Source organism: Equus przewalskii, chromosome 9 (genome assembly GCF_037783145.1).
Source record: "Equus przewalskii isolate Varuska chromosome 9, EquPr2, whole genome shotgun sequence".
Lineage (NCBI taxonomy): Eukaryota > Metazoa > Chordata > Mammalia > Perissodactyla > Equidae > Equus > Equus przewalskii.
Genome location: NC_091839.1, coordinates 26,169,656 through 26,196,759, shown reverse-complemented (window position 1 = coordinate 26,196,759; position 27,104 = coordinate 26,169,656). Strand labels below are relative to the sequence as shown.

Genomic DNA, 27,104 nt, shown 5'->3' with positions numbered 1-27,104 from the left:
TGTGACGCAGACAGTCTGAGGAAAACAATGAGGAAATATCCTTCCAGTATTTAGAAACAATGACTCCATACAGAAAAATGTCGCTCACGCCATTTAGGAGAAAAATTCCAATGTCTTTGTTGTTTCAGTGTCTTACTTGAAAATGAAAAGGGAAATAGCCTAACTCATATGAAAGAAAACAGACAAATGGGATGACCAGAAATTGTACAAAAGACAAACTATTGGGAAATGACATGAAAAATGCCCAAAGTCAGGAATCCTTTGGGCAATGCAATTAAAATGACACTGAGAGAGCACCACACACTTATCAATGGCTGAAACTGAAGAAGGACCACATCAAATACTGGCAGTGATTTGGAGGAAATGGAACTTTCACACACTGCTGGTGGGAGAGCAAAAGGGAGAAATCCTGTTAGATCACAGTCTGGCAGTTTCTTCAAGTTAAACATTCATCTACCCTGTGACTCAGACATTGCCCTCTACTTATTGACAAAAGATAAAAGAAACACATTGTATAAGAACTGACACAAATGTTTCTAACAGCTTTATTATAAAATCTAGAAATAACCTAAAAGCTCATAAACAGATGAACAGATAAACTAACAGTGATATATCCAAAAAATATTACTCAGCAAAAGATGAGCTACTCACCTATCATTGGTGAATCTCTAATTATCAAACAAAGGAAATCAGAAAAAAAGTACAATAAACAGTTTATGATTCCACTCATAAATTCAAGAAAATGGGAAGATATCTATTGTAAGAAAGTAAATTGTTAGCTGGAGAGGTGGGAAGGGTGAAGAGATTATAAAAGTACATGAGGTAAAGATATCAAGATACATTAGGGCTATGATAGTTTCAGAGGTTCATACCTATGTCAAAACTTGTCGAATTTTACACTTTACATGCAGTTTAGTACATGTAAATTACACTGTAATAAAGTCTTAAAAATAGGCTCTAGAGAAGAAATATCTGTACATCCCACTCTTTTTGGAAAATAAGCTTACAACCCAACACTGTGGTGGTCTAGCAGTTAAAATTCAGCACTGTCACTGCTGGGCTGGGTTCATTTCCACTCAAGGAACCCTATCACCTATTTGTCAGTTGTCATAATGTGGTGGCTGGTGTTGCTGTGATACTGAAGGCTTTCCCACCAGTATTTCAAATACCAGCAGCATCACCCACGGTGGATAGGTCTCCAGCGGAGCTTTCTGACAAAGACAGACTGGGAAGAAGTACGTGAACACACTTCCAAAAGAACTGGCCATGAAAACCCTATAAATAGCAGAGGAGCTTTGTTTGATATGGTGCAAAAAGTGAGAGGATGGGCGAAAACACTGGGCAGGGTTCCACTCTGCTGTTCACAGGATCTCTAGAAGTTGGAATTGAACTGCTGAATGGCATTAGCACTATACCGACTCCACCAACTCTCTCCTCATGCCCTCAGGGGGCAGTCTTCCTTCAGTGGTAGCAAATATGGGAAGCAATGAAGGACACTGCCACCTCACTCAACAGGAACGCTGCCTGGGTCACAAGAGCCCCTTCTGTCAACCACAAATACCCTTTTTCTCTTTTTTTCCTCCTTGTGCAGTAATGGCCTTGAGTTGAACATCACTGAGAGGATACAGAAATCCACAAAACCTTTCAATTATTTTTATTACATTCTCAGACAGTGACTTCAGCTACACAAGATAAACATGCCTGGCAATCCTTAGACTTGTGTACAAACTGATCCTGCACAGTCACTGTCACAGAACTATTCCTGGATGCACTTTTAGAAGAGGCACATTCCATCTATTTGGCTGAAGTCTCCTCCACTCTCTTAAGCCAGTGTTTCTCCACCAATTATGGTTTCCCCTAGACCCAACAGTCTTACAACTAGTGACTTTTTCCCAATGACCTGTGGACACCAGGCCACATGGCTCTTTGTAGATGGGAAGATATCCCCTCCACAGTGCTGACGTCCCCTGTGAGACCTCCTGTGAAGGGAAAAAGGTCATGCTGCCCTCAGATCCACTTGAGGTTCTCACACCCTCTCCTCAGGGTCATCACTGAGCCTCCTGAATCACAGCATCCAGGCCTCAGATGAGGACCAGAAAACCCTGCAGTCTTTCCTGGGAGGCTTTGGGAGCAATGGAAATTTGCTCAAAACTGAGAAGTTATTTTCTGTCATCATACTGTCTCTCCTCAGGCACGCTAAGTTTGAGACCCATAAAAAGTTGTTCACCCCTTCATGCTTGTAGAGCCTGAATCTGTTTATGAACTACCCCACACAGTAAATAGAACACCTAAGATTAAAGAGGATTTAAATTATAAGGCCATCATTGTTGTACAAGACAAAGCAACATGCAGCAGGTAGTTCTAGTTTGTGACTTGGCAGCTGGAACAATTCATCCCAAGTATCATGTGACATCACATGTCCTGAAGAAGTTAGTCATTCTGTGCAAACTGCCAGCCCTACTTGTGGTATTTTCTGGGCCAACAGTGACTCAGGTCCATGTGCAAGGTAGTCAAGGCAGAGGGAAAGCTGACCCCTGAGGGCTCAGGTGACTCCTAACTTGCTCTAATTCATGGGAGAACAGAGGTCAGCTTCCCTGAGCACACTGGGGTGGTGACTTATGCACACTGTGACCTGTCAGATGGCACAGGTGAAATGGCTTTGGTCACAGAAACTAGGAGTGGCATAAATCTGAAAGGATCCTTGGACAAGTTAGAAAGAGCAACATATTACAGAAGCTTCCCACGTAACTGACACCTATAGGAAATCTCCCCACCATGCATGTTCAGATGCATGAGAACCAATTCGAACAGATGGCTCCTCACAGAGTTTCCACTAGTCTAATTCCACTAAACAGGAAACTGCACATTCCCTGCCCATCTAAGGCATTTCTCTAGTGTGAACTCTCCGATGTCTAGAGAGGATGGATTTTCACATAAAAAATTTCCCACATTCATTGCAGTCATAAGGCCTTTCTCCTGTGTGACCTTTCTGATGATAACGGAGTTTGGATCCAGAGATAAAAGACTTCCCACATTCACTGCACTCATAAGGCCTTTCTCCAGTGTGAACTCTCTGATGATAACGGAGGTTGGAGCTGGAGATAAAAAATTTCCCACATTCACTGCACTCATAAGGTCTTTCTCCTGTGTGAACTCTCTGATGATAACGGAGGGTGGAACTAGAGGTAAAAGATTTCCCACACTCACTGCACTCATAAGGCCTTTCTCCTGCGTGAACCCTCAGATGATAAGAGAGAGTGTCACTACTGAAAAAAGATTTCCCACATTCACTGCACACATAAGGTCTTTCTCCAGTGTGAACTCGCTGATGATAACGGAGTTTGGAGCTAAAGATAAAAGATTTCCCACATTCACCACATTCATAAGGCCTTTCTCCTGAGTGAACTCTCTGATGATAACTAAGACCAGAGGTAGAGGTAAAAGATTTCCCACATTCTCTGCACTCATAAGGCCTTTCTCTATTATGAATTTTCTGGTGTATTGAGAGGGAAGATTTTTGGCTAAAGGATTTCCCACATTCATTACACTCATAAGGCCTGTCTCCAGTGTGAACTCTCTGATGTTTATTGAATTGTGATCTGTCCTTAAAGGATTTCCCACATTCATTGCACTCATAAGGTCTTTCTCCAGTGTGAACTCTGTGATGATAATGGAGGGCAGAGCTAGTAGTAAAAGATTTCCCACATTCACTGCACTCATAAGGCCTTTCTCCAAGGTGACCTTGCTGATGATACTGGAGGGTGGAGCTGAAGGTAAAAGATTTCCCACATTTACTGCACATATAAGGCTTTTCTCCTGTGTTAATTCTCTGGTGTTGAATGAGTGTCCACCCATTGTTAAAAAATTTCCCACACTCATGGCACTCATAAGGCTTTTCTCCTGTGTGAACTCTGTGGTGATAATGAAGGCTGGAGCTAAAAGTAAAAGATTTCCCACATTCTGCACACTCATAAGGCCTTTCTCCTGAGCGAACTCTTAGGTGTATAATGTTATGTTTTTGGGTAAAGCACTTCCCACATGCACTACACTCAAAAGGCCTTTCTCCAGTGTGAACTCTGTGATGATAATGGAGAGCAGTACGAGTGATAAAAGATTTCCCACATTCATTGCACTTGTGAGGTCTGTCTCCAGAATGAACTCTCTGATGATAATGGAGGATGGACCTAGAGAAAAAAGATTTCCCACAATCACTGCACTCATAAGGCCTTTCTCCTGTGTGAGCTCTTCGATGATAACTGAGGGCAGCACTAGAGGTAAAAGATTTTGCACAGTCACTACACTTATAAGCCTTTTCTCCAATTTGAACTCTCTTGTACTGAATGAATATTGAGCTATGTCTAAAAGATTTCTCACATTCACTGCAGACATAGCTGTTCTCTCGATTGTGCCCCCTCTGGGGATGACTGAGGAAAGATTGGTAGCTTAAGGATTTCCCACATTTGCTGCACTTGCACAGTCTTGCCCCAGTATGAATTCTTTGGTGTTGACTGAGGGTTGAACTTCGGATAAAAGATCTGCCACATTCTCCACACACATGAAGGCTTCCTCCAGGGTGGACTCTCTGGTGCACAACAAATGAGGATTTATACCTGAATGTCCTACCACATTCATGGTACACAAAATACTGTCTTCCAGTGTGAACACCCTGGTCCTGAACAAGTATATGTTTGGGACCAAAGGCCTTCTTGCATTCTCCCCAGGTATAACGACTATTTTTGCCTGGTAAAGTGGCCCTGCATTGGGTGATTTTGTCTGGCTTCTCCCCAGTATGAGTGGTCTACTGCTGTTGATGTCCCAAGCTTGCCAGGAAGTCCTTCCCAACCTCCCCACAGGGAACGGGCTTCCCTGACACATGGAATCTGCAGCTCTTCACAAACGAGGCCGTGTCCACACTGCTTCTGAAGGGTTTGTCTCCCATGTGCTGCTCCTGGTGCTGTTGAAACTTTGCACTGAAATAAAACTGTTTTGTACAAGCCCCACACCTCAACAGTTTCAGGCTGTGTTGTGTTCCCTGCTGCTCAGCCAAGTGGAAAATGTCTCTCAAGACTGGACCACACATCTGACAGGGGTGGGTCTTCCGGGAAGATGGGGCTGCCGTGGGAGCCCTGGCAGTTGAAACTTCTACAGAAATGCTCTGTTCAAAGGGAGCCTCCAAATCCTCTGCTCCACAACAGCAACCTGAAGGCAAAGAAACCCTGGTGAAATACATGTTGACCACAGGGAGGGGCAACCCCAGCACAAACGAGCATCTGTCTCATCTCACAGTGAATCTATGGGATGCTTTTCAAGGCAAGGGAGTTGGAATCCAGTTGAGGGGGAAGCTGGTTGCTGCGCATTACTGGGCCTCTAAGGTCCCTGACTGGTGGAGACCTTACCAGTGCAAGGATACAAAAACATAAGGAAGAGAAGCAGGGTCTACAACTTGTTCTCTGCCCACAGCTTCCTGCAGGACCTTTTCTGCTGCTGATGTGAGGTTTAGTAGAAAGTGCAGCCAAGCCTACGGAAATCCACTCACAATAGATTAGCTGCTGCACAAGGTCAATTTAAGGATATGTTCACAACTCATGGCCCAACATGTGAGGGCCAACCGTCGAGAGCACTGCAGAAGGTGTTGAGAGAAAAGGGTCGCATGTGGAATCCAGAGAGGTGGAGTTACGTCTGGTCTGGAAGTCACAGAGGAAGTGACGAGTACTAGAATTGATGAATTGGCAAAGTGTCAATATGGGAAAGGAAAGGTAGAAATGGGGTGTGGCCACGGGCAATGGCACCAAATCTGGTTGAACAGGACAGGCTCCTGCTATGTTCTAAACATAGGCCTGATATCATACCCTCCCCAGCTGCCACTCAGCAGGGCAGGCCCCCTCTGAGCCCAACCTGCCATGGCTGCAGTGATGTCCATCCTGTCCCACACATAGAACTCTTCCTCCTAAGCCTTAGTTGAGCAACTATGTGGGACATGGAGAATATAAGTCCTAAGGGAATGACAGGAGAGGTGAATGGCCAGCACTGTCCTAGAGCAACACAGCCTACAACAGACCACAGAAAACAGATCTAGCTGAGTGATGTCATCGTGATGTCAGAGAAAGTCAGCCTTTGCTTCCAGCAAAACACAATTAGACAGCTATCTATGCATAACACTGGCCTTTGGAGGGCTCAAGAGCCCAATTAAGATACCACAGCAACACAATGGAAGAAAAAAAGTAAATAACCACTCAAAAAGGATTACTGGGGACATCTACTTAGTGGATCTGGAGATGAAAAGGAACAGGAAGAAGGGTAGGGCTGTGTGTATCAGCCAAAAGGCAGATGCCATCATGGTCCCCAGTGGCCTGCTCTGCAGAGGACCCCAGTAGCCTCTGCTGCAGAGAACCTCCTCAGCCCCCACTAGAGCTGCGGAACCTATAGTGTGCAGAGCAGAGGAGGCCGAGTGTTTATAGCCACAGATGCCAGTTGCCTGCTCTGCAGAGAACAGTGGCAGGTTTCCCATTATGGCAACCAACAGCTATTGCCACAGGAGACCTGCCTGAGGATAATATGCTGAGGTGCCCCCACCCAAAGGAGATATTGCTCTGTTTCAGGACCACAGCTGTTACCCCTCTCAACCTTGCACACATCCCAGACACTGGAGCCATAACTGCTCCATGGTTGCCCATACTCCATAACCTGACTGCGTGGCTGTCACTCAAGCACCTGTACCCCAGACACCAGAGTCATGGCTGCTGTGGGCTAGCTAGCTACTCAGACCCCAGAGACACTGTCTCTCTGTATTCACCCATGTTCTGGTTACAGGCTCCATCACTGCTCAGTGTGTGACTACATCTTACAGAGTCAACTCAATGTCACTGCAGGCTATTCAGCACCTGGGACCCTAGAACTGCTACTGCTCTGCATCTGTTCATACCCTAGAACCCAGATCCATACCTGCACCACAGGTGCCTGCACATCAGACACCAATGCCACCACCACCACGAAGGCACCCAAAAGCCAGACTTGGCATCAAGAGGGACCCCTCAGTCAAAATATTTCCCATGGGAAAAAGATCAGGAAATCCCTAGCAGAATTCTCCACTGCTGAGGACACCCACAGCCTTAGCTGTTGAGGACCCCTGCAATCTTTGCTGATGCTGACCTCAGGTGACAGACCTGCACAGACACTAAGCTGCTGGGCTTTCTTGTAGTAGGAATTGCCAGAACCCACTGAGATGGTACAGATACACCCTCATACAGGTGAAAAGCTTCCTAACCAAAACCTTTCAGTCAAATCTGGAAGAAGTGACTGCTCCATGTATTGCATAGACATGAGCACAAGGCTGCAAGAAATACAAAAATCCAGAAAACATGACACCCCCAAAAGAACACGGTAAACCATCAGTCACACCAAAGAAATGTAGATCTATGAACCATCAGACAAAGAATACAAAGTAATTGTTTTAAGGAAGCTCTGCGAGCTACAAGAAAACAGAAACAGACAATTCAAGAAAATAAAGAAAACAACATGCAAACAAAATGAGATTTTCAACAGAAAGACAGAAAATATAAAAAAGGACCCAACATAAATGATGGTGCTGAAGACTATAATGAATGAAAAAATGCAATAGAGAGCATCAATAGCCAACTTGATCAATCCAAAGAATGAATCTGAAACTGAAATCATCCAAAGAAGAAAAGAGACGAAAGAACTAAAGAGTGAAGAAAACCTACTTGAATTATGGGACATTATGAAACAAAACAATATTTGCATTATGGGAGCCCAAGAAGGAGAAGGGAGAGGGGAAGGGGGAGAAAGCTTATTGAAAGACATAATGGATGAAAATTCCTCAAATCTGGGGAGAGAAGTGGACATCCAGGCACATGATGCCCATAAGTCCCCCCAAAAATTCAACCCAAAGAAGACTTCACCAAGACATATAATAAAACTCAAGCAGTAATGATAAAGAGAATGCTGAAAACTGCAAGAGAAAAGAAACTCATCTTATACAAGGGAACCCTCATAAGGATATGTGCGGTTTTCTTTGCTGAAATACTGCATACTGGGAGAGAGCAGGATGATGTTCTAAACGCTGAAAGAAAAAAACTGCAACCTAAGAATACTTTACCAGCAAAGGTGCCCTTCAGAAATGAAGGAGAGAAAAAGACTTTCCCAGACCAACAGAAGTGGAGGGATTCATCACCACCTGACCTACCCTCCAAGACACGCTAAAGGGAGTTTTTCAAGCTGAACCGAAAGTACAGTAATTAGTAACACAAAAATATAAAACACACTGGCAAAAGTAAGTATATAGTCAAATTCAGAACACTCTAATACTGTAATAGCGTGTTAATCATTCAAATCTACTATGAAGGATAAAAGGTAAAGAGTATGAAAAATAACTATACCTGCAATAATTTGTTAATGGTTACGCAATATAAAAGATGTAAATTGTGACATCAAAAACACAGAATGTATGGGGGGGAGTGTAAGAGTAGAGTTTTTGTATGTGACCAAAGTTAAGTTGTTATCAGCCTAAAACAGGATGCTATAAATATAAGATATTATATATGTCTCATGGTAACCACAAAGGAAAAACCTATAGTAGATATACAAAAGAGAAAGGAATGAAAGCATACCATCATGGAAAATCACAGAGGAAGACAGCAAGAGAGGAAGAAAGGAACCAAGGAACTACAAAACAGCAGACAATATTTAACAAAATGGCAACAGTAAGTCCTAATAAGATTCTCCAGTCAAAAACATACAGTGGCTGAACAGAAAAAGAAAAACAAGATCCAACGATATGCTGCCTACAATAGAGTAACTTCAGTTTTAAGGACACACCCAGGAGAAAGTGAAGGGATTGAAAGAGATATTCCATGCAAATGGAAACCAAAGAGCATGGGCAGCTATACTTACAGGAGATAAAAGACTTTAGGTCAAAAGTTGTCACAAGAGACAAAGAAGGTCATTATATAATGATAAAGGAGTCAATTCATCGAGAGAATGTAAAAACTGTACGTATATATGCACCACACATCACAGCATCTAAATTATTAAGCAAATACAACCAGATCTGAAGGCAGAAAAGATGGCAATGGAATATTAATAGGGAACTTCAGTATCCCCCTTTCAACAATGGGTGGATATCCAAACAAATAAATATGGATATATTTGAATTAAATGACACTTTAGTCCCAATGGATCTAACAGAGATACAGAGAACATTCCATCCTACTATAGTGGAATACACATTCTTCTCAAGTGCACACAGAATATTCTCTAGGACAGATCATATGTTATGTCAAACAAGTCTTAAATTTTGGAAGACTGAAATCACATCAAGTATCTTTTCCTAACACAACAGATAAAGCTAGAAATCAGTAACAGGATGAAAGCTGAAAAATTCACAAATATGTGGACATTAAACAACACAATCCTGACCAATCAATCGGTCAAAGGAAAAATCAAAAGGAAAATAAAAAAATACCTTGAGACAAACCAAATGAAAACGACAACAAAACATGTGGAATGTGCAAAAGCAGTTCTAAGAGGAAAGTTTAGAGTGATCAATGCTGGCATTAAGAAAAAAGAAAGGTCTCAAATAAGCAACCTAAGTTTATAGTTCAAGGAAGTAGAAAAAGAACAAACTAAGACCAAAGTTAGCAGAACAAACAATGAAACAAAGATAAGAACAGAAATAAAAAAGAAACTATAAAAACATCAAAAAGATCACTAATACTAAAGCTAGTTTTTTGAAAAGAAAAATTGACAAATTTTTAGGTAGATTAACTTATAATAGAGAGAAAACACGAACAAATTAACTCAGAAATAAAAGAGGAGGAATCACAACTGACAGCATAGAAACACAAAAGATCCTAAGACTACTACGGACTGTTATGTACCAACAAATTAGATAACCTAGAAGAAAGAGATAAATTCCTAGAAACATACAACCTACCAACACTGAATCATGAAAAATAAAAAATCTGCATAAACCAATAACAAGTAAGGAGATTTAATCAGTAACCAAATATCTCCAAATGAAAAGGTCACAAACAGATTCACTGATGAATTCTATTGACATTTTAAAGAAGGATTAACATCAATTTTTCTCAAACTCTCAAAAATGTGAAGAGGAAGGAACATTTATAAACTCATTTTAGGAGGCTAGCATTCACCTGATACCAAAACCAGACAAGGACACTAAAAAGAAAATTAAAGGCTAACATCCCCGACGAACACAGATCTGTTAAAAAAAACCTCAACAGCACATAAAAGGAATCCAATTCAACAGCACATAAAAAGAATCATAAACTGTGACCCAGTGGGATTTCTCCTTGGGATGCAAGGATGTTCATCATAAGCAAGTCAATGAATGTGATACACCACATTACTGAAACAAGACAAGGATACCCACCCTCACCACTGCTTTTTAAAACAATACTTCAAGTCCTAGCCAGCACAGTAAGGTAGGAAAAACAAATGAAAGGTATTCAAATCAGAAAAAAGTTACACTGTGTTTGCAGATGACATGATCTTATATAAAGAAAACCATAAAAACTCCAATAAAAAACTATCACGATGAATGAATGAACTCAGTAAACTTGCAGAACATAAAATCAATATACAGAAATCAGTTGCATCTATACACTAACAACAAAATATCTCAATAAGAAATTAGGAAATCAATTCCATTTACAACAACATTAAAACCAATAAAATACTTAGGAATAAGTTTAATCAAGGAGGCAAAAGATCTGTAAGGCTCTGATGAAAGAAACTGAAGACACAAATAAATGGAAAGATATTCCAAGCTTTTGGATTGGAGGAATTATGATTGATAAAATGTCTCTACTACCCAAAGCAATCTACAAATTCAATGCAATCTCTACCAAAATTCCAACAGCATTTTTACTAGAAATAGAAAAAGAATCCTAAAATTCAAACCACAAATGACCTCAACAATCCAAAGCAATCTTGATCAAGATCAAAGTTAGAGGCATCACACTTCATGACTTCAAACTACATTACAAAACAACAGTAATCAAAATAGTATGGTACTGAAAAAAGAGACACACAGATCTATGAAATATAGAGCCCAGAAATAAAGCCACGCATATATGATCAACTACTCCTTGCCAATGGTGCCAAGAATACACAATGGAGAAAGGATAGTCACTTCAATAAATGGTGTTGGGAAAATGGGTATGCATATGCCAAAAAAAGAAACTGGGATCCTTACACCACTCACAAAAATTAACTTGAAATGGATTAAAGACTTAAATGTAAGACATGAAAATGTAAAACGCTTTGAAAAAAACAGATAGAAAGCTCCTTGATGTTGATTTTCACAACCATTTTTTGGGATATGACACCAAAATACAGGCAACAAAGGCAAAAACAAACGAGTTGGGTTACATCAAATTTAAAAAGCTTCTTAATAGCAAAGGAAGCAATCAACAAAATGAAAACGGAGAAAATATTTGAAAACACTGTATCTTGTAAGAAGTTAATATATAAAAAATATAAAGTACTCATACAACTCAATAGCAGCAGAACACTCCAATTAAAAATAGGCAAAGTAGGGCCAGCCAGGTGGTGTAGCGGTTATGTTCGGGTGATCCACTTTGGCGGCCTGGGGTTCACCAAGTCGGATCCCGGCACTGACCTACGCACTGCTCATGGAGCCATGCTGTGGCAGGCGTCCCACATATAAAATAGAGGAAGATGGGCACAGATGTTAGCTCAAGGTCAATCTTCCTCAGCAAAAAGAGGAGGATTGGTGGAGGATGTTAGCTCAGTGCTAAACTTCCTTAAAAAAATAAACAATAAATAAAAATGAATGGGCAAAGGACATGAACAGATGTTCTATGAAAGAAGATCGACAAATGGCCAGCAGGTATATGAAAAAAATGCCCCTCCCCCCTAATCATCAGGCAAATAATACAAATCTAAACCACAGGCAGATACCACCTCACACCTGATAAAACGGCTACCATCAAAAAGAGCATAGAGAATTTTTGGTGAGGATGTAGATGTAAGGGAACCCTTACTCACTGGGGGTTGGAATGTAAAAAAAAAAAAAAAATTGAAATCATAGACACAGAGTATAAATTGCCATCATCTGGGCCATGGGGAAAATGGGGAGACACTGGTCAAAAGGTACAAATGTTCAGTCACAAGATGAGTAAGTTTTAAGGATGTAATGTACAGCACGGAAACTACAGTTAATACTGTATTGTACACTTGAAACTTATTTCGAGATCTTAAGCACTCTTAACAACACCACAATAATAAGGTAAGTTATGAGGTGATGGATGTTTAATTAACTTCATTGTGGCAATTATTTCAAAATGTATACACATATCAAATCAACATGTTGTATATGTTAATATACAGTCAGCCTCCATAACCATGAGTTCCATATCCATGAAAAAAAAAAAACAAGGATCAAAAAAATTTGAAAAAAGAAAATTCCAGAAAGTTCCAAAAAGCAAACCTTGAATTTGCCATGCACCAAGCACTATGCTGAATCCACGTGCATAAAGTGATGTGTAGGCAACTATGTACATGGCATTTACATTGTATTAGGTATCATGAGTAATCTAGAGATGATTTAAAGAGCACAGGAGGATGTGTGTAGGTTATATGCAAAGACCATGCCATTTTATTTAAGAAACTTGAGCACCCTTGGATTTTAGTATGGGGGGGGAGGGTCCTGGAACCAATCCTCCCATGGATACCAAGAGATGACTGTATACAATTTTACATCTAGACAAGCCTGACAAAAAAAAAGAAACAGAGAAAACAGATCTAAACACTACAAACCATGTAGGAGGGCACTGAAAAGCATCCCATGGTTCAGGTAAGTAATGACCATGACAATGTCTCATGCCTGGCACAAGTGGCCATGAGGAAATGTCAGGGAAAAGAAGGAACAAAGCCTGGGATACAGAAGTGATATGGATCTGGACACAATGACCCAGAGAGGGCAAGCTCGGTGGAATCCGCGAAGCTCACTGCAATACCCCCAGCCTGGATGCCTTTCCTAAGAGGGCTCCGTACAGCAGGTACTGGGGCTGCAGGGGAGAGAACAGGGCGGTACACATACCCAGCCCTAGCAACACACCACCACCCAGAAAGCTGGGGGAGCAAGCGGTGTCCACAGTCCATGAGAAAAACGACTGAGAAGCACTGTGGGGAGGGAATACAGCTTAGTCCAGGTCACTGGTGAGGCTGTTCCAAGTCTTACCCAGAGAGGATATGAGCACAAAGTTCTCCAGCATCACATCCAGGTACAGGCGTCTCTGAGCCTCATCCAGGAGCCTCCAGTCCCCCCAGGAGAAGTACACAGCAACATCGTGAAAGATCACACTGTCCTGTAATGACAGGGACAGATGAAACCATCAACACTCTCTCTGAGATCCCACAATCCATCTCACCACACATCTACCCCACACTCATCCTCCCCCCCAGCTCCCCACCTCAGAGGAATTCCAGGCCAGGTGCCACTGAGGCCCACCCTATCCTCAGGGTCCCCTTATTCACTGTGTTCAGCCCTCAGAAACATCAGGTAGTGGGGCACAGAGATGTCATCCAAGCTCTGGTCCTGGCCTGTAGGGTCCCATCCACTCTGTCAGTCAATTCCCCTGGAGACTCTAGACTTGGACTCCAAGACGCAGCCAAACGTGGGCTCATACTTCGCCCTTCAGTCTCCAATACCAGGGCCCGAGGGCCATCGGCTCACGCTTCCTGTCGATGTGCATGTCATTCCATAGATTGTACCTCTCACGTCTTCAGTGCCCACAGTTGCACTCCCAGCTCTGCATTTAGGGAAATCCCCAAGTGCTGCTCTGAAGGCCTCCTCTACACCTCTGATCCTTCTCAACATCAGCCCCTGAGAAGCACATGTGAGCTACAGATGCCCCTAGCCTACTTCCACTTCTGTGCTTCTCAGATACACAACCTCCCGTCTCCAACCTTCCTTAGAGCCCCAGCCCTGATGGTCTCTGTGCTAGGCACAGTGACTCTCACAAATGACCACACGTGCCCCACACCTTACCCCCCATCAACACTGAACACCCCAGACCCCACCAAAGCTTATCACACAACTCTGGTGAAGGTGTACATCAGTGAATGAGCAGGAGCCCTGGCTCAGCATCATCCTGTCTCAGTTACTCCTCTGCCTCCACAGCCATCTCATGTCCACTCATCCCACAGAAGCCTTAGTCACCTGCCAGACCATGCTGTCTCCCATATGGTTACCATGGTCACTTCTCCCCTTCACCTGGGTTTGTGTGCACCACTGCACCTCACTAGGTGCACAGCGAGAAAACCACTCCTCATCATGCATGCTCCTCCTTCAGACCAGCTAAGAGCATTGCCAGGACGACCTGCATTCCCCCACCTAATGGGGAGTACAGCTCCTTCCTGGTCCACACAACAGCCACCAGTTTTCATTATCTCCGTCCTGAACCCTTCCTGAGATTTCCAGACCTGTGTGTCCAGCTGCCCACTTGATGCCACCACTGTTCTCTGAAACATCTCAGACACTTAACAGGGTCAAAAAAATCTTGTGATACTCTCAAGGAAAATTAATCTATCATGAACTTCCACATCCCAGTGGGAGCTTCGATTCCTTCAGCTGCTAGGACCAGAAAAACTGCAGTCATCCCTGACTTCCTCTCCCTCAGCTATAACGTCCAAAAATCTACTTGACCCTTCTTAAAAAAAAATGGACGGAGTGTCCAACTTTTTTCCCACCTCCATGGCCACCACTCCGGTCCATCAACACTCATGTGGTTATAGCAGCTGTCTCCTCCGTGCTCCCTGCCTCCTCCCTTAACCCCATAGTCTAGTCTCCACTGTGCAGCCAGACGGAGCCTGTTAAATCCAGGCAAGACCAACTCCTTCCTCGTATCCGAGCCTCCCGTTATCTCCCTAACAGATGCCCAACTGCTCAGACGGCCACACTGCAGGACTGATTCCTGACTCCCTGCTCTTTGCTCTTCACAGAAAGGAGACCTGCTGTCCCCTGTCTCCAGCTCAGTCACACCTCCAAGCATTTGCACACGCTGGTGTCCGTTCCTGGGGTAACCTTCCACAGCTGTTTATACTGGGTGTCAGAAATAGGAACACCTCCTGGGGCCCGCTGGTTAAGTTCGCCGGCTCCGCTTCCGGGGCCCTGGGTTTCACCGGTTGGAATCATGGGCGCGGACATGGCACCGCTCATCAGGCCATGCTGAGGCTGCGTCCCACATGCCACAACTAGAAGTACCCACAACTAAAATACATAACTATGTACTGGGGGGCTTTGGGGAGAAAAAGGAAAAATAAAATCTTAAAAAAAAAAAAAAGAAAGAAAGAAATGGGAACACCTCCATGTTACCCTTGGCCTCACTCAGGAGTCTGGACATGGAGTATGCCAAGGGTCGCAGACCCAACAGGTGGGAGAAAGGGTGAGTTTCAGGACGCCACAATTCCAGACACCACACGGCTGGTGTTAGTACCACTGAGGGGCTGGGACACCCTCTCCTTCCCTGTGCAGGTTCCGTAAGTGCTTTTTCTGTCGCAGGAGAGAGGCAGGCCACCACGGCTGGACCCCGCCCCGCCCTGCGACCCGGTGACCTCGGCTTCACTCACTGGCCTCCGGACCTCACTCCTCAGAGCTGCCTCGGAACAGCTCTGCGCCCTCGGACCAGGACTCCGCTCCCTGCGCCTCCCCGGCCTCCTCACCCCTTCCCGTCCGTTCTCTCCGAGCAGCTCCTGGAGAACTTTTGAAACCCCAACACGCACCGCGTCCCTCTCTGGTCACAGCCCTCCCGGCTCCGGGGCCCTCGGACTGAAGGAGCAGCCCCTCCCCTGCCGGTCCAGGCGGGACCCGTCCTCACACTGTTCCCTGCGGACACAACGTGGACCCGGTCCCCTCCGCCCCCTCCGCCCGGGACCCACGCCCGCAGCCACAGGCCCCACGAGCGCCTCCCCGGCCCGGCCCCGGGGCCTGGGCTGCAGGCCCGGGAGCAGCGCCCGCCCGAGGGCTGGAGCTCGGGCTGCGCTGCGGGCGGGGCGGGCCGGAGCGAGCGCTCACCTGAGCCGGCTCCCTCCGCGCGGCCGCCGCCATCGGCCTTGGGGGCGGCGCGGGGCCGGGAGCGGCGGGAGACGAGGCGCCGGGCGCGGCGCTCCCTGGCCCGGGCCTGGCGCGGGGCCCCGGGCGGTGTCGCCGAGCCTCAGAGCCGCCTGGGCCGTGGGGACGGCGCCTCCTCTGCCGCCACCTCGGTCCGGACCTGGCGATTCGGAGGCGGAGCGTCTGACCAGGTGAATAGACCCGAAAGCCGCCAACAAAACGCCAGAATTGCCGCCTCAAGGCGGTTCGTCCTCCCGGAACTGCCCCCTCTCTGGAATTTCATTGGGCGAATGCCGCTGCCGCTCCACGCATAGCTTTCTGGGTAATGTAGTTCCCACAGCCGCTCAGGCCAGGAAGCCGCGCAGAGTTATCTGCCAGGGAAATGGCCAAGCAGCAGCGCGAGGCTGTTGGGAAATGACCTCGCTCTACTTGCAGAGCTGGGAAGCGGCTTTGCTCCTCTTTAGGGGGCGGCAGGCCGATTTCTGGGGAGTCTTAAGTGTTGTTTTTTTTTTTAAAAAGATTTTGTTTTTCCTTTTTTCTCCCCAAAGCAATGTGGGGACATAGTTGTGTATTTTTAGTTGTGGGTCCTTGTAGTTGTGGCATGTGCGACGCCGCCTCAGCGTGGCTTGATGAGCGGCCCATGTCTGCGACCAGGATCCAAACCAGCGAAACCCTGGGCCACGGAAGCAGAGCGCTAGAACTTAACCACTGGGACACGGGGATGGTCCCTTAAGTGTTCTTAAGAGTCTTCAGCGCTACTGACCACTTAAGTGTTTAGACATTATTTCAGACTCCATGAAGCGGACTATAGTGGTCATCCACTGGTAGCTAGAAGTAAATAAACATTATCTTATTGTACTTCAATTGCATGCAGCCTGAAGTATTAAAGTTATTTTTGTGAACTTTAGTAGATTCTGCCTGTGATAAGAAAAGACACCAAGAGGGCCATGATGGAGAAGATACAGGAGGAGGAGATACTGGGTGGCTCTGAAGCAGATGGACAAGGTGGGATCTGGGCCTCCAGTCTCCAGAGAAAACATCTCTCCTGCTGTATAGTTACTGATTATGCCCAAGTCAGAGAGAAACACTGCCGTATCCATAAAACATAGAATTTTAAAAATCCATATAACATAGTTATAACTGTTTTATACATGCACACTCTTTTTTCCAACATACATGGAAAGTTTTTAATGTATAAAATATCAAATTTACTGTTGTTTATTAAGAAGTACTCTACTATGTACATTTATAAAACTGAAAGTCAAAAGTTTCTGATTATTCTACTGGAGAAAACTGATGTTTGCAGCATGGTATCTTTTTAGAATTCTGTCTGCACATGGATGCATGTTACCAAACACAAACACAGGTTTGTTTACTCGCTGCACAGGAGAGCCAATAACTGGAATGCCAGGCTTGTGGCAAGGAAAGAGCTTTATTGTCAAAAGGAAGCCAGGGGCCGGCCCGGTGGCACAGCGGTTAAGTGCGCCTGTTCCCACTTCAGCAGCCTGGGGTTCACCAGTTTGAATCCCGGGTGTGGACATGGCACCACTTGGCAAGCCATGCTGTGGTAGGCGTCCCACGTAGGAAGTAGGGGAAGATAGGCACAGATGTTAGCTCAGGGCCAGTCTTCCTCAGCAAAAAGAGGAGGATTGGCAGATGTTAGCTCAGGGCTAGTCTTCCTCAAAAAACAAAAAAGGAAGCCAGACAAGGAGATGGAAGTTAAAACTCAGATCCACCTCCTCAAAGGGAGAAAGGTAGGGGTTTTTGGTAGGGGAGGGGGAGCATGTGGCCTTGGTGAGTGGCACCTCCCCACCAGCCTGCGTTTGGCCTTGAAGACTGAATTTCTTTTCCCTTGACTGTCTGGACTTTTCTGATTAGTTTTCATCTTGAGCCTGAGTTTGGCCTTGTGAGGCTGAATCTAGACGTCTGGACCTTGACTTCCTGGGAAAGACAGTTCACTCATAGACTAAGGAGGGACAGAAAGACCTGGTTAGTTTTGAACAATAGTTGACTGTGCTGAGTGTGCACAGCTGCAGTTAGCAAAGCTTATCTCAAAGCCTTTTTTTTTCTCTTCTAGCCCAAGGAAGATTTTTTAACTCCTTCATTCTCAGTTTCATGCATAACTGTGTGTAACTGTTTTTTTGTTAATTCCCTCCAGTTGATTCCCATGCTAGATCAGACAATGCTCCACTGCTATTCACAGGGTTTTCATGACTAATTTTTTGGGAAGTGGGTGGCCAGGTCCTTCTTCCTAGTCTGTCTAGTCTGGAAGCTCTGCTGTCCAACATGGGTGACAGTCTTGGCATTTTAAATATTGTGGCCCAGGTTCCAGCATCACAGCAACATGCAGCCACCACAGTATGACATCTGATATTTGGGTGATGTGGTTCCCTGACCAGGAGACAAACTCAGCCCCAGTGGTGAGAGCCAGAATCTTAACTAGGCCACCACATGTGTGCCTGTGCATTCATATGTATTCCTATATAAAAACAAGTTGTTTTTTGCTTAGTAAAAAGGAAGTCATACTTTGTATACAGATCTGTAGTTTGCTTTGCTGACTTAACAGTACATCTTGCAAAACCTAAATCTGCTTCCTCATTTTACACCGGGTACGTCCTTATCTCAACCAGTTAGACGCACAAAGCTGCCTCCTTCTTTTAGAGGTTGCCTTGCATTCAACTATCTTTTTACACCAGGGACTCCAGATGGGGACTACCATTGCCCCTCGATCCCTGAAGGTCCCCTCCTGAGTGTGGGACCACTCCTGCACTCTCAGATCTCCAGGCTGGAAACTGGCTGGCAAAGGGACTGGCTGGGAAGACCTGGCTCAAGGGCTGGCAGGTTCCTTGGGCACCTCCTGGTAGCCACATGTGAAGGTAGAAATGCGGCCTTGCCCTGCTAGGAGGACTTGGTCAGTGCAGGGAGGACTTCCTCTGGGCCTGGAATTGTGGGGACTTGATGTTGGCTGTCTGGCGGTGTGCCCAACTTCTGGCATGAGAGCGATGGCCACAGCAGTGAAAAGGGTGGACTTAGCCGTTATGGACAATGTTTACTCTTACTGACACATGGATGTGTATCCATCATGGATGTTGTTTAATATTATGCATCTATGATGGATACACTTTTTTCTCAAGGTAATATGTATCTTGACTCTGCTAATAAATTCTTTTTTTTTTTTTTGAGGAAGATTAGCCCTGAGCTAACTACTGCCAATCTTCCTCTTTTTGCTGCAGAAGACTGGCCCTGAGCTAACATCCATGCCCATCTTCCTCTACTTTTATACGTGGGACACCTACCATAGCATGGCTTTTGCCAAGCAGTGCCATGTCCGCACCCGGGATCCGAACTGGCGAACCCCACGCTGCCGAGAAACAGAACGTGTGCACTTAACCACTGCGCCACTGGGCCGGCCCCTCTGCTAATAAATTCTTAATATGCTTGAAACCATTGCAATTCCACTTTTGTCATGTATCAGGTGGTCCTTGATGCAGTGTGCATGTGTGTGGTGAAATGGGTGAGGGGTCTCTGGGAAATGAGAGGCCATCCTTTCATTCTTGGTCTGTGCAAAGCAAGAAGGTTCTGGGAAGGTATCAGCAGGAATGTGACACAAAGGGATGGGAGGACGAGCTTACAGAGAGTAGAAATAATGAAGGTAAAGCTCTAACACAGGCTTGTGTTTGGCATTTCTCAGAAGCATCAGTAAGCCAGTGATTCTGTAGCAAAGTGAGTCCAGAGAGAACTAACTCTGTGGTTTTCTGCCTGATGGGAAACACTGAAGGCAGCTCGCCTCATGGGGCCATTTAAACAAACAGTGAGAGGCTGGCCTGGTGGCGTAGCGGTTAAGTTTGCACGCTCAGCTTCAGCGGCCTGGGGTTTGCCGGCTTGGATCCTGGGCGTGAACCTACACACTGCTTATCAAGGCATGCTGAGGCAGGTGTCCCACATATAAAGTAGAGGAAGATGGGCACAGATGTTAGCTCAGGGCCAATCTTCCTCAGCAAAAAGAGGACAATTGGTGGCAGATGTTAGCTCAGGGCTAATCGTCCTCAAAAATAACTAACTAACTAACTAAATAAAGGAGCAGTGACACAGGCTACTAAACATCACACAGTATATCACTGATTTCTGAAGTGATGTACATCTTGTGTAACGCTCCCTCATACACCAGGTCTGCCTGTCAGAATTCTGTCTCACTTCATTGCTCATTTAGCTCTCTGTGTACCATCTTTTTCCAGTGCCATGGTTTAGTTGTGTTTCCTACTATCTCATGCATGCAAGTCATCTATCTCTAGATGATAATACAAATAAAAGAGGAAACATTCCCGAGAGGAGGAAAGAGTTCAAAAGGGAAGATCCACACCCAAATAAAAATTATTATAAAACTAAAAGAACTTTAAAGACAAAGTTTTACAAACTTATAGTATGAAAAAATGGATCACCCATGAAGAATAATGAAATTGAGTTCAGACTTTTCAATAATATTGGCAGGTGCAAGAGTAGAAAGTGGTAAGGCTTTTAAATAATTGAAGAGACAATGACCTTTAAACTGAGATCTTTTTGTATGTAGCCAGCACGTTATTTTAGAAGGGAAGTATTCAAATATACAAGTATTCAATGCTAAAGTCAGAAGAGTTTTTACTACACTTATGGCCAGCATCGAAGGCACTAATAAAGTATTTGAGTCAGAAGAGTAAGTCTAGAAGAACTCTTTACACTTCACTCAACTTGTTTTACTTCCTGAATTTAATCATTATTTTCCCACTCCAAACAAATATTTGCTGATAGTCGGTGCTAGAATGTGAAAGTGTGTCTTGCTCTGCTGTACTCCTCATACATCGTTTAAGAATGTATTTGAGAAAAAGTGATTCTGAGAGTTTTGAAACCTAACACAATACAGCACTGTGCTGCTCATTCTTTCCAATTTGATTCTAACAGAACAATAGCAAAGCAGAAAGTCTACAATTCCGTGTGAGATAATGTACAGTTGTGTGAAGTCTTCAGAGTGAAACTAACCACAGTCTATACAGTCCTACATGTTTTCCATTAAAATCTGAATTTACTCAGCTTAAACTAGAGTAGTAATGTAACCAAAAGCTCAGTCTGAACCTGATGCCAATCCAAATAATAAGAACTGAGTCCTGAGTGGAAAGGAAAGGCTTTCCTTTGCCAGGCAGAGGGAGCAAAGCAAGGGCTAGTGCCTCAAGAATTGCTAGGTCTCTATTAAGAAATGGGTAGGTTTTTCTTTTTAAAGATTGGCACTGGAGTTAACATCTGTTGCCAATCTTTTTCTTCTTCTTCTTCTCCCTAAAGACCCCCAGTACACAGTTGTATATTCTAGTTGTGGGTCCTTCTGGTTGTGCTATGTGGGACTCCACCTCAGCATGCCTTTATGAGCGCTGCCATGTCCACACCCAGGATCTGAACCAGTGAAACCCTGGGCCACTGAAGCAGAGCACCTGAACCTAACCACTCGGCCAGGGGCCAGCCCCTAGAAATGGGTAGGTGTTTTTATTTAGGGTTTTAGGTAGGGGAGGGGCGCATGTAGCTTTGGTGGGAGTTTTCCCACCAGCCTTCAGCTGCCTGCAGGGAGCAGAGACATAAGGGATCCCGTGATGTCTTTGGCTGTCTGTCTCCGTGGTGGACTCTGGATTCCTCTGGGAAGCTTCAGTTTCTTGATATTCTCTGGACATTAGTTATTCTGTAAAAGAACTTAAAGGTCCTGTGATTAGCTACAATATTAGTAGGAGGCCAGCTTGAGGCCATCTGGGCTCTAACAATTTGTACCTTCTATTTGGTTGTAAAGTTCAGGGAGTCCTAGGTTAAAGAAACAAACATTTACATATGAGTGTAACTAAAGAAGCAGGGAACTGGGAATGTGTGCTTTTGGTTTTAACCCCATATATGCTGGGATCACCATAGGGGAACTGATATCAGGGCTGGTATTAACTAAGAGCTGGTAACAGGATTACTGATAGATAGTTATCAGGTAGGAATTAGATTTAAAAATGACCAAAGGACTACAGTTTTGAACTATTTTTTCATAACTTTTGTTGGTTAATTGTAAAGTTTTGAAATCAGTTAGATACAAAACATACAAAACCATTTCCTGGCTGAAACTCTTGGATAAACTGAGTCAATGAAATGAAAAAAAACTTCTCAGAATGAAGCATAAACATGAGCACAGAAATGTTCATAAGTTGTGTGGGCTTTGATAAATTGGGATAGATCCAGTATGTATTTCACAAATACAGTTCCCAGAGCAGGTGAATCAGCAATCCCTGGGAACTGTTAGAAATGCAAATTATGCACGCTAACACTAACTCACTCAATCAGAAACTCTGGAGCTGAGGCCAGCAATCAGATTCTAAAGGCTTTCCAGGTGACTCTAATGTATTTGAAAAGGACTGGAATAGGGGCCAGCCCTGTGGCTGAGAGCTTAAGTTCACACACTCTGCTACAGTGGCCCAAGGTTTCACCAGGTAGGATCCTGGGCACAGAGATGGCACTGCTCATCGAGCCATGCTGAGGTGGCATCCCACATAGCACAACCAGAGGCACTCACAACTAGAATATACAATTATGTACTGGGGGGCTTTGGGGAGAAGAAGAAGAAGAAGAAGAAGAAAATAGATTAAAAAAAAGAAAATGAGTAGAATAGACAAGGCAACATTAATGTAAGAGTTCTGGATTAGGGAAATTGTTTAAGCTCATAATATTGGTGCAGTAAATTAAAGATTGTTCATTCCCAAGAAATGAAATGAAATGAAGGTGTTATATAAATAAACAAAAAATTGCATACATACCTGACCTATTGTGAAAAGTAGGTATAATAAAAGTCTTTTAGAAAACATGAGAAGACTTCAAAAAACAGGAGATAATATAAGATCGTTGAAAAGAAACAACTTTTTTGCTGATAAATAATAGAAAAAAGGAAAACATTATTTGAGTTATTTCAAAATTTTTCCACGTATTGGCAATGACTGAGCAAAAGAAAGTTTATACTTCAATGTCATTTAACAAAATCTGAACTTCCAAAATGAAAATTATTTATCTTTTCAAACCAATTAATACCATTAAAAAATCTAAAATTGATCACAACAGATACCAAAGAAATACAAGGGATCATAAGAGAATACTATGAAAAACTATATGCCAACAAATCGAACAACCTAGAAGAAATGGATAAATTCCTAGACTCTTACAACCTCCCCAAACTGAAGCAGGAAGAAATAAAGAATCTGAATAGACCAATCACAAGTAAAGAAATAGAAACAGTAATCAAAAACTTCCCCCAAAATAAGAGTCCAGGACCAGACGGCTTCTCTGGAGAATTCTACCAAACATTCAAAGAAGACTTAATACCTATCCTTCTCAAACTATTCCAGAAAACTGAGGAAGATGGAGCACTCCCTAACACATTCTATGAAGCCAACATCACTCTGATCCCCAAACCTGACAAGGACAACATAAAGAAGGAAAACTACAGGCCAATATCACTGAGGAACATACATGCAAAAATCCTCAACAAAATTCTGGCAAACTGAATACAGCAATACATCAAAAAGATTATACACCATGATCAAGTGGGATTTATACCAGGGACACAGGGATGGTTCAACATCCACAAGTCAATCAACGTGATACACTACATTAACAAAATGAAAAACAAAAACCACATGATCATCTCAATAGATGCAGAGAAAGCATTCGACAAGATCCAACATCCATTTATGATAAAAACTCTCAATAAAATGGGTATAGAAGGAAAGTACCTCAACATAATAAAGGCCATATATGACAAACCCACAGCCAACATCATACTCAATGGACAAAAACTGAAAGCCATCCCTCTGAGAACAGGAACAAGACAAGGGTGTCCACTTTTACCACTCCTATTCAACATAGTACTGGAGGTGTTGGCCAGAGCAATTTGGCAGGAAAAAGAAATAAAAGGAATCCAAATGGGCAATGAAGAAGTAAAACTCTCACTGTTTGCAGATGACATGATCTTATACATAGAAAACCCCAAAGAATCCATAGGAAAACTATTAGAAACAATCAACAGCTACAGCAAAGTTGCAGGGTATAAAATCAACATACATAAATCAGTAGCGTTTCTACACGCTAACAATGAACTAACAGAAAAAGAACTCAAGAACTCAATCCCATACACAATAGCAACGAAAAGAATAAAATACGTTGGGATAAATTTAACTAAGGAAGTGAAAGATCTATACAATGAAAACTACAAGACTTTCTTGAAAGAAATTGATGACAACATAAAGAGATGGAAAGACATTCCATGCACATGGATTGGAAGAATAAACATAGTTAAAATGTCCATACTACCTAAAGCAATCTACAGATTCAACGCTATCCCAATCAGAATCCCAATGACATTCTTTACAGAAATTGAAGAATCCTAAAATTCATATGGGGCAACAAAAGTTCCCGAATTACTAAAGCAATCCTGAGTAAGAAGAACAAAGTCGGAGGCATCACAATCCCTGACTTCAAAACATACTACAAAGCTACAGTAATCAAAACAGCATGGTACTGGTACAAAAACAGGTGCACAGATCAATGGAACAGAATTGAAAGCCCAGAAATAAAACCACACATCTATGGACAGCTAATCTTCGACAAAGGAGCTGAGGGCATACAATGGATAAAAGAAAGTCTCTTCAACAAATGGTGCTGGACAAACTGGACAACCACATGTAAAAGAATGAAAATTGACCATTCTTTTTCACCATTCACAAAAGTAAACTCAAAATGGATCAAAGACCTAAAGATTAGGCCTGAAACAATAAGTCTTCCAGAAGAGAATATAGGCAGTACACTCTTTGACATCAGTTTCAAAAGAATCTTTTCGGACACCATAACTCCTCAGACGAGGGAAACAATAGAAAGAACAAACAAATGGGACTTCTTCAGACTAAAGAGCTTCTTCAAGGCAAGGGAAAACAGGATTGAAACAAACAAACAGCCCACTAATTGGGGAAAAATATTTGGAAGTAATACATCTGACAAAGGCTTAATATCCATAATATATAAAGAACGCACAAAACTCAACAACAAAAAATCAAACAACCCAATCAAAAAATGGGCAGGAGACATGAACAGACATTTCTCCAAAGAAGCTATATGGATGGCCAACAGACACATGAAAAGATGTTCATCATTGCTGTGCATCAGGGAAATGCAAATCAAAACTACACTAAGATATCATCTTACACCCATTAGAATGACAAAAATAACTAAAACAAATAGTAACAAATGTTGGAGAGGTTGTGGAGAAAAAGGAACCCTCATACACTGCTGGTGGGAATGCAAACTGGTGCGGCCACTATGGAAAACAGTATGGAGATTCCTCAGAAAATTAAAAATAGAACTACCATAGATCCAGCTATCCCACTACTGGGTATCTATCCAAAGAACCTGAAATCAGCAATTCCAAAAGTCCCATGCACTCCTGTGTTCATTGCAGCATTATTTACAATAGCAAAGACATGGAAGCAACCTAAGTGCCCATCAACAGATGATTGGATAAAGAAGATGTGGTATATATATACAATGGAATACTACTCAGCCATAAAAAAGAACAAAATCATCCCATTTGCAACAACATGGATGGACCTTGAGGGAATTATGTTAAGTGAAATAAGCCAGATAGAGAAGGACAATCTCTGTATGACTCCACGCATATGAGGAATTTAAAAATGCAGACAAAGAGAACAGATTAGTGGCTACCAGGGGAAGGGTGGGGTGGGGGATGGGCACAAAGGGGGAAGGGGTTGTACTGACAGACAATAATGCACAACTGAATTTCACAAGACTGTAACATATCATTAACTCAATAAAAAATAATTTAAAAATAAAAGAAAAAGAAATTGAGATGGAACGGAATAGTACCGCCGGTGCTCGCCTTTCCCCCACCAGACACACTGACCTTTGTTAAAATGTTCACGTTTACATTCCGTCTTTTTCATGATGCATTTTACTGTGGTTAATTAGCAAACGGCGTGAGCACCTCCAACAGCAGTTCTAAAATTTTCATGTTCTCTCCGTTCTCCAGCTGAATATTTGGAGGAGGCAAGTCTAGTCTTAAGACTCATGGACGGGCACTGGTGGATGTCACGTGGGATTTCACTCTATGCATAATATAACCACCAGGCCCAGCTACAAGAGAAGACGAGAAGGTAGTTATTGTGGGCAGACAGAAGCCCGCGAAGCAGAGCAGAATCAAAGCAAGAGGAAAACTTTTAGTTTCCGGGATCCCCTGTGCCTAGCCACTTCCGTCTCAGGCCAGGCTTCTATCTTCTGCTGTGGGCGGGCTCACCTCTTCCGCGGACACCATCTCATTCGGCGTCAAAAGACGTCACAGTGCACCTGCGCACAGCACACCTCCACCTTTCACTCCCAGAGAGCTCCGTGCGCCGTCAGCCGGACTGCAATTCCCAGAATGCTTAGCTCTAACCTTTTCAGTCCTGGGCGTTTAACCCTGAGCCCGGTGTCACTACGAGTACGAAGACTTATGCGCAAGGAGCTTCGCCAGAAACGCTGTGTATCCGTGAACTCTGGATTTGATCACTGACATCCGGAGCTAAGCAGAAGCCAGACGCTCCTTTCGCATATTTAGAATTTTTATAGTGTACGATGTCAGGGACCTTCTGACAGGCATGTGAAATTAATAAGAGAAACCTCCACTAAGTTGGAATTCGGAAGGCCTGTAGGGGAGCTCTCTGTAAACAAGGAGACAGGTAGCCTTGCATCTCTGACAGGAGGGCTTTCCTACTTTACCGCCCAGCAGGAGGAAGGAAGATTTCTCTCCCCGGCCTGGCAACAGCTTAGCCAGTAGGAGATTGGAGGAACGCAACCAATGAGAAACCGCTACACTTTGGACTCCCAGTTTGCTCCAATGGACTCCTTGTTTTATTACAGCCCCCTTCCCGACACCACCCTTTTCCTTTATAAAAGTAAGCCC

The 27,104-nt window shown here is 43.6% G+C and overlaps 1 protein-coding gene and 1 pseudogene across 1 annotated transcript in view; both read right to left on the bottom strand.

Moving 5' to 3' along the window:
• LOC103553601 (zinc finger protein 850-like) overlaps nt 1–16,362 on the bottom strand; it is a 74,001-nt gene extending 57,639 nt beyond the window's left edge. The window contains exon 1 of the mRNA XM_070558721.1: nt 16,082–16,362. The gene's annotated coding sequence lies outside the window, so the exon portion shown is untranslated. The remainder of the gene's footprint in view (nt 1–16,081) is intronic.
• Nucleotides 532–26,863, bottom strand: LOC103553621 (zinc finger protein 814-like; annotated as a pseudogene).
• Between the last annotated feature and the right edge of the window lie 241 nt (nt 26,864–27,104).